The sequence below is a fragment of the Ctenopharyngodon idella genome, chromosome 3 (assembly GCF_019924925.1).
Source record: "Ctenopharyngodon idella isolate HZGC_01 chromosome 3, HZGC01, whole genome shotgun sequence".
NCBI lineage: Eukaryota > Metazoa > Chordata > Actinopteri > Cypriniformes > Xenocyprididae > Ctenopharyngodon > Ctenopharyngodon idella.
Window position 1 is genome coordinate 909,588 of NC_067222.1, and position 14,297 is coordinate 923,884.

The window sequence follows — 14,297 nt, forward strand, 5'->3', positions numbered from 1 at the left end:
GTGACTTCGCAAGCCTTTGAAGAGCTTTTGTTCTACAGTGCTGGCGTTATGGCACCTTACAGTGAGACCGCAAGCTTTCCCAGAGTGAGCTTCTCGAGCTGTTATACAGCTCTCAACTGCTGTTTTCACAGCATTATTTGCCCCGTTTGGATTGCAATTTGGGCCGGTTCCTCTGTGTCTGTGACTCAGGGAGTAAAAAGTGTACCTGCAGTCACATCGCAGCTGTTCCCTGTGTGCTTCGGCACAAAGAACAAGAGCTTCTAAAAGAGCTTCACAGACGGACACTGCGTCTTTTTCAAGACGTCATTCTGTCTGTGCGTTTCTGGAGGCGGTCGTTTTCTATCCTCACTGACGGCCACAATCACTTTCTCTCATGTCTGCTTAGCGTGCTGAGACTGTGTTTGTGGGTGGTTCATATCCTCTTGTGAGAGCATGCCAACATCGACGCGTTGTTCGTCTTGCCTTTCTTGTAAGGGCTTGAGCGCTCAGCGTGCCATGGCAACCCAGCGCGTTGTTCGGCGCTCTAGATGCGTGGTCGAGACTCGAGTGCCTCAATGAGGTGGAGTTTCCTCACCTATTCCCCGATCTAGTTTCTTTTTCTGAATCAGAAAAGTGCTACTTTGGTGAATAAGCCAGGGTGACCAGAGTATCACAGTGGGGCAATACCCACCGAGCCTATCTCCGAGGGCCCCCCACTCCTCTAGTGCATTGCAAACATGTGGTGACTGTGTTCGTGGGTGGTTTATGTTTAGTAACAACATGGCCACGTCGGCGCTCAGCGCTCTGTGTGTCGTCTAGTAAGACGGCCACGTTCACTGTCCCACATGGCTGGTAGCTTCTGGGTGGATTGCTGGTCCTTCTCATGGGGGACCTAGCGTCTTAGTCAGGGCTCCAGCAGAGGATCAGATGTCGACTGCTACATTGGAGAGAGGGTTGTTGGGCTCTGGACATGAAGATGAGGCTGAGCGTCCCACGGTTGTGATGTGCTCATGCTGAATCAGATTCAGAGTTAACAACCATGCTTTCCCGGGCCCCTGGGGGCGTAGTGCGATGCATACTCGCCTTGCCCCGCCCCTATCTTTAGCCTGGACGTGCGTGAAAAACTTGGCAGTTTGGAAGCCTTTTTTGGTGCCAAATATGGAACACCCCACCCTCTATGGTGGGGTGGCAGTGCTACGGGCACACCACCACTGCCCTGCATGTATCTTGGCCCCCGGCAAGTCTGTGGAAGGCCAAAGCACTCATTGCATATGGGTAGCTCTGAGTCGGGGTTGAGCTACGCATGATGTAAGTCATGGTCCTCCAGAAACACCCCTGGCTAGCCTTGCAGAGGTGTGTTGTCATCAAAGTACGCTTTCTCGATGCTTTCATGCCTAAAACCCAGCCCACTCAGCCTGCAGCCAAGCCAGTTGGCTAGCGAGAAGCGGTCCTGGAAAAACGGGCAACCTGGAGCTGAGGTAAACAGTTCTTCGGGAGACGATGCCCACATCGCTCCCTCCCCGGAGGATGACCGGGTGGAAAATTTTGGTCTGTTCCGCCGCTGGCTCTCCGGAGTCCAGCGGTACCCACGAAGTAGAACTGTTTCCTAATCCTCCAGGTCCCAAGAGGGCGCAGCTGGCAGTGCGCGAGGCCCCGCCTCGCCACTCTCAGCCCCCCTCTCACTTCGCCAGCAGGTCCCAGTGTGTTGGTTGAGGCCCCCTCCCATGTGCCGTCTCCCATACACACTGCCACCTTGCAGAGTCTGACCCCACTTCGGGTCGCTATGCCGTCCGAGTCAGGTCCCAGCACTCTACCTCGCTGCCCCACGCATGGTACGTCTCTGGTGCATTTGGTCCCGCTGGCTCGGTGTCTGGAAGCTAGGTGTCTAGCGCTTCCCAGCCCGTCCCGCTGGCTCATTCGTACCATCAGACTCGGCTGTGCGATTCAGTTCGCCCGGCGTCCCCCGATGTTCAGGGGTGTCCATTACACTCGTGTGTCCCTGGACAATGCACCTGTTCTCCGGGTGGAGATTGCTGTCCTCCTGGCAAAGGATGCAATCGAGCCGGTCCCTCCAGCCGATATGGAGTCAGGGTTCTACAGCCCCTATTTCATTGTACCCAAGAAGGGCGGTGGGCTACGGTCAATCCGGGATCTGCGTGTCCTGAATCAGTCCCTTCACAGGCTGCCGTTCAAGATGCTTACACAGAGGTGCATTTTCGAATGCATCCGTCCCCAGGATTGGTTTGCAGCGATCAACCTGAAGGACGCGTACTTTCATGTCTCGATTCTGCCTCGACACAGACCCCTTCTGCGGTTTGCGTTCGAAGGTCGGGCATATCAGTACAAGGTCCTACCCTTCGGGCTGGCCCTGTCACCCCGCGTCTTTACGAAGGTTGCGGAGGCGGCCATTGTTCTGCACAAGGAACAGGGCGTTCGCATCCTCAACTTCCTCGATGACTGGCTTATTCTGGCCAGCTCGCGGGAGCAGTTGTGCGAACACAGGGACATGGTGTTAGCCCACCTCAGCCGGTTTGGTCTTCAGGTCAACTGGGACAATGCAAACTCGCCCCCGGGCATAGGATCTCTTATCTCGGTATGGAACTGGATTCGGTCACCCAGACAGCGCACCTCACACTGGCTCCACGGCCAGGTCCCGAGATGGGCGTGACAGCGTGGAACGTTCCGTGTCCCCGTGACACCGAACTGCCGTCGCACTCTCACCAAGTGGTCGGACCCTTCGTTCCTGCGGGCTGGAGTTCCCCTCGAACAAGTGTCTAGGCATGCTGTGGTCCACACAGATGCCTCTGCCACGGGGTGGGGTGCCACGTACAACGGGCATGCAGTGTCGGGTCTGTGGAAGGGGCCTCAACTGCATTGGCATATCAATTGCCTCGAGTTGCTTGCAGTACGTCTTGCACTGAGCCGCTTCAAGGAGCTGCTGACAGACAAGCACGTACTGGTCCCCTCGGACAACACTGCGGCCGTTGCGTACATCAGCCATCAGGGTGGTCTACGCTCCCGCCGCATGTCGCAACTCGCCCGCCATCTCTTGCTATGGAGTCAGAAGCATCTGAGGTTGTTTCATGCCATTCATGTCCCAGGCGTGCTCAACCGTGCAGCCGACGAGCTCTCACGGCAGCCTCCGCTTCCGGGAGAATGGAGACTCCATCCCCAGGCGGTCCAGCTGATTTGGCAGCGCTACAGGCTGCACAGATAGATCTGTTTGCCTCCTCGGACACTGCCCACTGCCAGTTGTTTTATTCCCTGACCGACGGCATGCTCGGCACGGATGCTCTGGCACACAGCTGGCCCCGGGGCCTACGCAAATACGCGTTTCCCCCAATAAGCCTTCTCGCACAGCTCCTGTGCAAAGTCAGGGAGGACGAGGAGCAGGTCTTGTTATTGGCTCCGTATTGACCCACTCGGACCTGGTTTTTGGATCTGACGCTCCTCGTGACAGCACCTCCTTGGCCCATTCCTCTGAGGAAGGACCTTCTGACTCAGAGACGGGGCAACCTCTGGCACCTGTGTCCCGACCTGTGGAAACTCCATGTGTGGTCCCTCGACGGGACACGGAGTTTCTAAGTGATCTCCCGCAAGCGGTTGTAGACACTATCACTTCCGCTAGAGCTCCTTTAACTAGGAACCTCTATGCGTTGAAGTGGAACCTGTTCGGTCGACGAATTGTGCCTGGAATTCGGGACGGTGACTCTCACGTTATCCTGAGACCCCGGCCTGGATATGTGCCCAAGGTTCCTACCACTCCCTTCAAAGATCAGGTAGTGAACCTGCAAGTGCTGCCTTCGGAGGAGGCAGACTCAGCCGTGGCTTTGCTCTGTCCCGTCCACGCTCTGCGCCTGTACGTGGATAGAACGCAAAGCTTTAGGACCTCAGATCAGCTCTTTGTCTGTTACGGAGGCCAGCAGAAGGGAAAGGCTGTCTCCAAGCAGAGGATGGCCCACTGGATAGTGGACGCCATTGCCTTGCCCGCTCAGGTTGAGAGCCCACTCCACTAGAGGAGTGGCCTCTTCCTGGGCACTGGCGCACGGTGCCTCGCTGACAGATATCTGTAGAGCTGCGGGCTGGGCGACACCCAATACGTTCGCTAGATTCTATAGCCTTCGTGTGGAACCGGTATCTTCCCGTGTACTCGCTTACAGCAGCCGGTAGACGCGAAGAGCCCGTTCTAGTGTCGGCTTGCAATGCCACTCCTGCCCCCGGGCCGGATATGTGCATCCATTACTCCAGTGGAGTTCCCCGCTTGGCGAACCCTGTCGAGTTCCTCTGCCTCCCCTTGCGGCTCGGGCATTGGCCCATTTATTATTTATAGATTTTTCATCAGCATTTGATACTATTCAACCACTTTTTTTAGCGGAAAGATTGTTGTTTGAATTTGACATGCCTAAGAGCTTGGTTGGCTAGATTTTAGATTGTCTTACCAGTAGATCTCAAATAGTAAGAGTAAATGGAAAATATTCCCAGGAGGTTCATTCCTCTGTGGGCTGCCCACAAGGTTGTATAGAGCACAGGTTTAATTCATTTGAAGTGCCAAATGCTAAATGTTACACTCTCAGTTAAAAGAAAAAAGTTGCTACCATCTCTTGCATTAGCTACCGTTTATAGACCTCCCGGGCCTTATGTTGATTTCCTAAAAGAGTTTGCAGACTTTCTCTCAGACCTATTGGTCAACGTCGATAAAGCCCTGATTGTTGGAGATTTTAATGCAGCTGTTTGCCTTCAGATTAGCTCAAGAACAGTGCGTAGAGAGCTTCATGGAATGGGTTTCCATGGCCAAACAGCTGCATTCAAGCCTTACATCACCAAGTGCAATGCAAAGCATCAAATGCAGTGGTGTAAAGCACGCCGCCACTGAACTCTAGAGCAGTGGAGACGTGTTCTCTGGATTGACGAATCACGCTTCTCTGTCTGGCAATCCTATGGACGAGTCTGGGTTTGGCGGTTGCCAGGAGAACGGTACTTGCCTGACTGCATTGTGCCAAGTGTAAAGTTTGGTGGAGGGGGGATTATGGTGTGGGGTTGTTTTTCAGAGGTTGGGCTTGGCCCCTTAGTTCTAGTGAAAGGAACTCTTAACTCCCTCGAGTCGGAGGTATTGCCGGCGATACCACCTCGGTTTTTTTCTTACCAGTGTGAAAGAGACTCAAAATACTCTGTCAATGTTGCACATACAATTAAGAGTTATACACCATTTTAATCAGTGAAATATCTTCTTTTATTTGTGTACACTCAGAGTAAAAACAAAATGTGCTTTTTGTAAAATAAAGAAAACTAACATGAGGCTGCAAGTATGAATTGAAAACGCAGTATCCAGCGCTCATAGTGATGACAATAAATACTGAATAAATATTACTCCTCTGTATAGAAAATTGACATAAACATATGAGAATCCATCAATATTTCTCCAAATGTGCATGCTTTTAAGCATATTAAGAAATTAAGGTCAATATTTAAGAGTAAAACAGAGGTCAAAATGTGAAGCTTGAGTCTTAGATCTTTTTAATGTTTGTCAACTTCACATTAACATTTAGGCTATATATTATAACAAATATAGTAGCCTATATGAAATGCCATAGAGGTAGGAATGTTCAGACGCTTTGCATCACAGAAATACATTATATTTTAAAGTATATTAAAATAGAAAACCATTATTTGGTTTGAGACTTAAGACTTCTTTTAAAAACATTAGTAATGCGTCCAATCTTTTGACTGGTAACGTAATTTAACATAGGCCTATACAAAATTTTCTTCACATGATGTGCAATAATACGTGCATGCATGAGCTCAGAAAAATCATGTTTTTTTTGTCAAGAGTGGACATTAATCCTGTTATCAGCATGATCACAGAGGGTTTTTTCACAGCCTACCTGACTGAAAGGGCTCATTAATATGCAGGTCATTAGAGGTCATTATGCGAGTCATTATGAGATTATCTTTTGTCTTCTCAGGTGTGAATCGCAGCATTATTGATGAAGATTCATGCCTCCACGCATACTGTGTTTCTTGACAAAAAGTGTCTTACAAATCAATATATTGTTTTATATGAACGAGCAGGCAGGATCATTTTTACATCATTTTGAAGCAAAAACTCTAGTCTACAACCTCCAATACCCAGAAATCTTGTAAACACAGATTTAATATATATATATATTTTTTTTGGCCTTATTTCAGTGACTTAAGTTTTTTGTTTTTTCAATAACCACGCATAAACGTTATTCCTTCAAAAAAACAAACATGTACATACATGTTCCTCACATAATATTGTAGCCTAGTTTGTGCTGAATACAGTGTAATGACACTTTTGTCATTAATATGTTTATGAACAACTGAAAAAAGCCCAAATGTCAGGGCATGTCAAAAATCCTCAGACCCCAGAGGGTTAATGCTTCAGCATACCAAGACATTTTGGACAATTTTATGACTGCGCACCAGTGCACAAAGCAAGGTCCATAAAGACATGCATGAGCGAGTTTGGTGTGGAGGATCTTGACTGGCCTGCACAGAGTCCTGACCTCAACCCAATAGAACACCTTTGGGATGAATTAGAGTGGAGACTGTGAGCCAGGCCTTCTCGTCCAACATCAGTGTCTGACCTCACAAATGCGCTTCTAGAAGAATGGTCAAAGATTCCCATAAACGCACGCCTAAACCTTGTGGAAAGCCTTCCCGGAAGATCTGAAGCTGTTATAGCTGCAAAGGGTGGGCCAACTCCATATTAAACCCTACGGATTAAGATTGGGATGTCATTAAAGTTCATGTGCAGGTAAAGGCAGGCGTCCCAAAACTTTTGGCAATATAGTGTATGATGATAGATTTAAATAACTCTGTTGAAGTTTCAGCTAATTTGCTGGTAAATTAGTAGAGAAGCTTAGCACATACAAGTATCTTGGTTTAGTTATAGATGATAAGTTAAACTGGGTGGAAAATACAAATCTTGTTGTATCAAAAGCTCATAAACGGTTATATCTACTGAGGAAGCTGGTCTGTAGACAAATCCATACTGATCATGTATTACAGATATTTTATTGAATCAGTTTTAACATTTGTTATGATTTGTTGGTTTTATGGATTAAGAAACAGGTAGCTACCTTAGGATAACCTACACTGTAAAATCTTGCATTTTCCATTAAAGCAGTAATATACTGTAGAAAACAATGCATTCTGGGTATTGAATGTCACTTTCGAGAAAGTAGCCTACAGGAATATACTGTGAATTAACAGCGCTCAAAATTCAACACTCAGAGGATGTGTTCCCAATCGCACCCTATACCCTCATTCACTATCCCCTACATTAGTTCACTAATATAGTCAAATTGACAGAGTGAATGAAAAGAAGTGAGTGAACTAAGACACTGATTAACACATGACAAGCAGAATCAATGAAGGACAGAGAAACAAGACCAGAAAAAGGAGAAGAGACGAGCAGAAACACGAGTGTGAAACCAGTTTACAAACCAGTTTGACATTGTTTCTTTCATACATGTACAGAAGTTCTTGTTGAAAATTAACAGAGATTTAGATGTTTTATTGAAAATAATAAAGTTTCAGTGTTTGCTTTAGTTGGGCTCTCAACCCTTGACTTTATAACATTAGTTATTCTCTGACTGCTGTAATTGTGTTTATACAACATATTTGTTATGGCAAGAAAAAGCCAATAGGAAGTTGATCAGGTGTGTTTTGACTTTGTTGTGATGATGACATAATCACCATGGACTCATCTGATTCACTGATTTCTTTCTGTATCTAATCCTTGATTTTATGTGTGTTTTAATTTGCTGTTTATTGATTTTTAGTAGCCTTGTGATTCTACAGCATGAGACCCAGCAATATTTTAGTAAACAGTTATTTTGAAGGATATTGAAATCATACAGTGCACAAAACATTTTGAACTCCTGCATTACTTTGACACACACAGACATCAACAATCAGCATATGAATCTCAACAATGGTGACAAACGATAGGCTTGTTTGAGATGCATCGGTGCTACGCAGACCGATCGGTGTATGACATCAAAGTACCGCGAGAGCATTTGGAGAACATACAACTCCTAATGCTTTTGAAAGTTTCATGTCTCAACGCATGCTGGGATTCAGCATGGTACAAAAATCCCAGCATGCACTGCAACATGAATAAATTATGCAGCTGAAAGGTCTTTTTTATTGCCACCATTGTTGAGATTCATGTGCTGATTTTTTATATCTGTGTGTGTCTAAATGATGCTGTAGCTCTGTTTGTTTTGTTTTTTTTGTTTTGTTTTTTTGTTCTTGGAAGTCTTGCTGTAGTTTTACAGTTGTGCTAATGTAAAATGTAAGCACTTTAATATTGTAGCGTTTTTGATAGTAACAACTAAAGCAAATGCTGATCACCATGATGGTGACTTTAAACTAAACATTTTCAATAAAACCAACATTCTCTGAGTATTTTTTTTCTGTGTATTTATGTTGCAGCTACTATTCTTTGTTACTTATTGACACTATCCTTTTCAATGTTGTTACTTAATACTATGTTATATATCTCTGTTTTCTGTACATAATTGTACCATGATATGCAACTGCAGTCATTTCTATCTCAGGACTCCAGCAAATGTCTACTGTCCACTTTACTGATTAATTTGATTATATGAAATGACTGTTTGATTATGTGAATCAACTGTCTATTATGTTACTGCTTTTGTAAAGCGTCCTTGAGCTTGGGAAAGGCGCTATTTAAATTAAACATATTATTATTATTATTATTATTATTACTATTATTAACATCTAAACTTCTGTTAATTCTCAATAAGAACTGCTGTAGACATCTGACAGGAATGAAGTTGTTGTGCTATATATACGCTGCAACAAGTAGCCCATGACAACAGCAAAATCGATCCCATTCTAATCGAATCAGTGACCCAGTCATTCTACATAGACAATTTTCTTCAAAGTACACAATCAACAGAAAAGGCCAGAGCTCTTGTAGATTATCTACTGCAATTGCTGCTTACTGGAGGGTTCGATCTTCGCCAATGGGCCAGCAACAAACCAGAAGTCATTGAGCACCTTCTATCATAAACAAGGTCACAAAGCAGTGAGCTATGGTTATCCCAAAAGAGTCCAGATCTTTTAGAGGGCACACTTGGATTGCGACGGAACTGTCTCAGTGATTCCTTAGGATACAAGCCTCGCTAAGTGGAATGCCTGAAACCAACCTTGAGAAATATTTACAAGGTATTGGCATCCCAGTATGACCTCTCGGGTTCCTAATTCCATTTACCACCCGGCCAAGATACTCATTCAGGATCTGTGGAAAATTCATGTAGGATGGGATGACCTCATTGAGTCTGACAGCCTAAGAAACAGATGGCAAACCTGGGTACAGGAGCTACCTGATTTGGAGAAGCTAGAAGTTCCCAGATGCTACCCTCCATTTAAAGTACATGATGAAATATTCACCAAAGACCTACACAACTTCTGTGATGCCTCTGAGATGTACATGGCCATCCAAAGATGGCCATGTACATATTTCATTTGTGCTGGCCCGTTCAAGTGTAGCCACTTGGGAACAAATGTCAATGCCATGACTTGAACTGAGTGCAGCGCTTACTGGAGCACAAATAGCTAGTCCTCCAAACAGAACTCACAGTCACCATCAGGCAAGTCATTCTCTGGTCAGATTCCACCACCGTCCTTCGCTGGCTGCTGTCTGCTCTCTGACTCCTGCAGATATAAGGTCTTTGTAGGAACTCGAGTTGCTGAAATTCTGTCCCTCACAGACATTAGTTCCTGGAGGTATGTGGATTCAGGGAATAACCCAGCAGACGACATAACCTGTGGAAAGTCCATAAAGGAGTTGACACAATCATGCCGTTGGGCAAATGGACCAGACTTCTTGTATCAATCAGAAGTCTCCTGGCCAAACATGCCGGCTGCTGACCCTGAACCACATGCTGAATTAAAGAAGTCAGCACTCTGCCTGCACCTGTGTACTAGTCCTGATGTACAACTCCCAGACGCAAATCAGTATAACACCTAGAAGGACTTGGTTAAGGCCACAGTGGCGTGCCTACATGGGATGGCTCAATCTTCGGCAGAAATGGATGAAGTCGAGCATTAAGTTACAGCAGAGAGGCTCCTCCTCCAACAAGCCCAAAGAGATTCCTTTCCAGAGGAGCTTAAGGCTCTCTCAGAAAACCGACCGTTACCATCTAATAGCCAGTTAGTGTCCCTGTCTCCTGAATATGATGAAGATGCTGGACTAGTTAGGGTTGGAGGGAGACTGTCATTCTGAACATATAGACATGAATGCCCTACATCCTATAGTCCTTGATACCCATCAACAACTAACCAAACTCCTAATTAAGGAATATGATGCCAACCTAATTCACCCCAGGCCAGAAAGAGTCCTTGCAGAGCTCAGACATCACTATTGGATTTTGTGAGGCCAGAGCGGCCATCAAAAAACATCAACTCACCTGTACTGAATGTCAAAAGTGGCCAACCTGACATTCCCATAATGGCAGATCTCCCACCAGCTCGTCTTAGGCTTTACAAGCCCTCCTTCTATTCCACTGGAACAGACTGTTTTGGCCCATTTACAATAAAAATAGCACAACGAACTGAAAAGAGGTGGGGAATAGTCCTCAAATCTATGACCACCCGATGCCTCCATCAGGATCTACTTGAGAGTCTCGATACAGATGTCTTCTTGATGTCTTTACAGAGATTTATAGCTAGAAGAGGCAAACCTTTTGAGCTCTTCTCTGATAATGGCACCAATTTTGTTGGAGGGAACAGAGAGATTAAAGAGGCAGAAACAGAAAATCTCTTTCAGATTTATTCCTCCCAGTGCTCCGCATTTTGGTGGAATTTGGGCGAGAGAAGTAAAATTAGTGAAACGAGCCTTAAAAGTCATTCTGAAGGATCAGACAGACCCTGAGACCGTTCTCCGCACTGTTCTCATTGAAGTGGAGGGCATCATGAATGATAAGCCTTTAGGCTATGTATCATCCGATATCGCAGACCCAGACCAAATCACACCTAACATCCTTCTCATGGGTCGCCATGACCCCTCCCTCCAACAAGTAATGCATAACTCCAGCAATCTTCTAGCATCCAGGAAGTGGAAGCATAGTCAAATACATGCAGACCAATTCTGGGCTAGATTTATTAATCATTACTTACCTGTCTCCAGGAAAGACAAAAATGGAAAAGGGACAATGACAAACTCAGGGTTGACCAGGTAGTGCTCTTCATGGACCCACAACTTCCACGAGCTCTCTGGCCAGTGGGCAAGGTGACCCGTATGTTCCCTGGACCTGATAGACAGATAAGGACAGTTGCAGTTCAGGTTCAATATCAAACTTATGTTAGACCGGTGGCCCAGCTGATCGCACTTCCCAAACTTGAGGATAACAACAACTCCAATTCTGCAACTAAAGCCCTGGGTACACTGCACGATTTTAGCAATCCTATAAGATCATTACTTTATCACACTGTGCGACATGGATCTACTAAACTTGGGTACGACGTGCATGTAGACTGTACGATGATAACACCGGTTGACTCGTAGGCTACGATGCAAGTGTCTATAGAAGAATAAAACGTCATCCGCATGCTCTAGTGGTAAACAAAAAAACATGTTGAATCACACTTGGCAGTTGTAGTTTTTATGTGTGCTGAAAATAAAAAGGGAGCGGCAAAAGAAGAAGGGAAAAGAGCTTGAGGTAAGCAGTTTTAAGTTTTAGCGCCATGTCACATTGATTTCATGTCACATTTTTATTGGCTGGTCAGTAGACGTAGGTCGTAGCAGCAAACATACTGTGCATTGATCAGGCTGAATTTCTGACATTGTCAGAAAATGATCGTAGGCTATCTTTGGTCGCAAGACCAGGAAAACGGCCGTCTTTGAACCTCTCCCACTGTACGACATAGGACCACCGATTAAGAGCCACGATCACAGAAATCGCCACGATTGTTTCACGATGGCAATCTTTCGTCTGGGACAGCCAAAAATCGTGCAGTGTATCCCAGGCTTTAGGTAGGGCTTTCTACCATGTTCAAATGTTACGAGCAACATTTGGGGGCGGCTATGTACAAAAGCCCAATGATGCCCCCTAGAGGTATCTTAATGTATATACATTTATTTTATGTCTGGACAAGTCAAGACATGCCTGAACAAGTATCAGGAGGCAGTATATAGGTGGATAGGTGGAGAAACTGACTAGTATAAGCTAGTTTAAGTTAACTTTGTACACCTATTTATGGTATATATATATATATATATATATATATATATATATATATATATATAAAATGCACTTGAATGCAGCTATTTAAATGCAACTTGAATATACTTTACCAAAGTAATGTGAAGCTATGGTTTACAGATACTACTTCATATTTGACACTTTATAATTTGATTTACTGTTACTACTACTATACATAATGTTTATTCTCTTTATGCTAGTGGTAATACTGTTTATTATATTGAATTTTGTGTCTCTGTTTATTGTAGACCATGCACACACATGCCTACCCTATGGGCAAGTGCCTGTAACACTTCATACATGCAGAGATAATCCAAATAAACTCCTTCAACTAGGACCCACTCTTTCTCTCCAGTTTCTCTAATCTGAAACTCCCACCCTCATTTCTACTAGTGCCTTACCGAACCCTTTGAGCATCTCTTACACTCGTACAGTTGGATTTAATTGATCCTGGTAACAATGGATTTTTGTTCTATCATGTTTGAAGAAATTTCGAAATTGTAGTTCATGTGAGTATTTTGAACTGAGAGGTAAGCAGATATAATTGTGACAATTTTTTTTTTTTTTTTTTTTTTTTTTTTGCTTGTGTGCTTTGAAATTCTGCCTCAAACCTCCTTGACACATTTGCATTCATTATTAACCCTTTCAAGCGTGAGTTTAAAATATTCCAGCTGACCCCCCAGTGTCACATGTTTAGTATCTTTGTTCATGTTAATAGTTTGTTTTTGATCAGTTTGCATGCCCTTTTTGTCATCAGTTTCTTAGTCAGCTTTCTTGATTGTTAATTAGTTGAGTTCTCCCCATTTGCCTGTCTGTTTGTATCTTAGGTTACTGATTTGATTAGTGTCCTCAGTTCAGGTGTGTCTTATTAATTACCCTCATTAGCTCCTCTGTCCTTTGTATATAAGCCCTTAGTTTCAGTCTGTTCTTTGTCTTGCGTTGATGTTGTTTGACTGTGTTTTTGGTTGTAATTTATTCTCCTGGTTGTGTTTTCATTTGATTAAAAGTCTTCGAAAGGATCTCCTTCATCATGTGCATCTTTATACAACCATTCCGTGACAGAACGCAAGACCCAAAAACAAAAGTACGGACCCAATAACTATGATCCTGGCTGAGGACCGCCTATGGAGCCTGTGGCAAAATGGTTGGCCTTTGGAAAGGTATGTGGAGGAGTTTCTCGAGCTTTCCCATCAGGTGAGCTGGCCTGAAACCTCCCTCAGTGCATGTTTTCTGATGGGACTGGATGGGACTGGATGGGGATACAATACGTTACAACGAACCTGCTTGTTATTTCTCTCTAGTTGAATCGATAAATCTTGTTCTTTATTTAAATAGTTCAAATTTTGAAGTTAAAGAAAATGACTGTTTTCCTCATCCAGACCCCTCAGAAACACACTTGGCCTCACCAGCTCACCCCACGCCGGTACCCTCCACATACCGCTCCAATGGATCCATCCATTTCTGCCCTCCTGCGTTTTCCCATGTCCGAAGATGGGGTTCCAACAGCGCTGACCAAGCATTTACATCTATCAGGTCAGCGCTGAAGTCCGCCTCCCTTCCTCCATCTACAGCTGCTAAGGCCATCCCAGTCCTCAGCCCAGTGAAGATGGCCACCATTCCAGAGCCTCGTCCCAAGAAGGCCACCATTCCAGAGCCTCGTCCCAAGAAGGCCACCATTCCAGAGCCTCGTCCCAAGAAGGCCGCCATTCCAGAGCCTCTTCCCAAGAAGGCCGCCATTCCAGAGCCTCGTCCCAAGATGGCCGGTACTCCAGAGCCTCGTCCCAAGATGGCCGGTACTCCAGAGCCTCGTCCCAAGATGGCCGGTACTCCAGAGCCTCGTCCCAAGATGGCCGGTACTCCAGAGCCTCGTCCCAAGATGGCCGGTACTCCAGAGCCTCGTCCCAAGATGGCCGCCACTCCAGAGCCTCGTCCCAAGATGGCCGCCACTCCAGAGCCTCGTCCCAAGATGGCCGCCACTCCAGAGCCTCGTCCCAAGATGGCCGCCACTCCAGAGCCTCGTCCCAAGATGGCCGCCTGGTTTTCCTCATCCAGACCCCT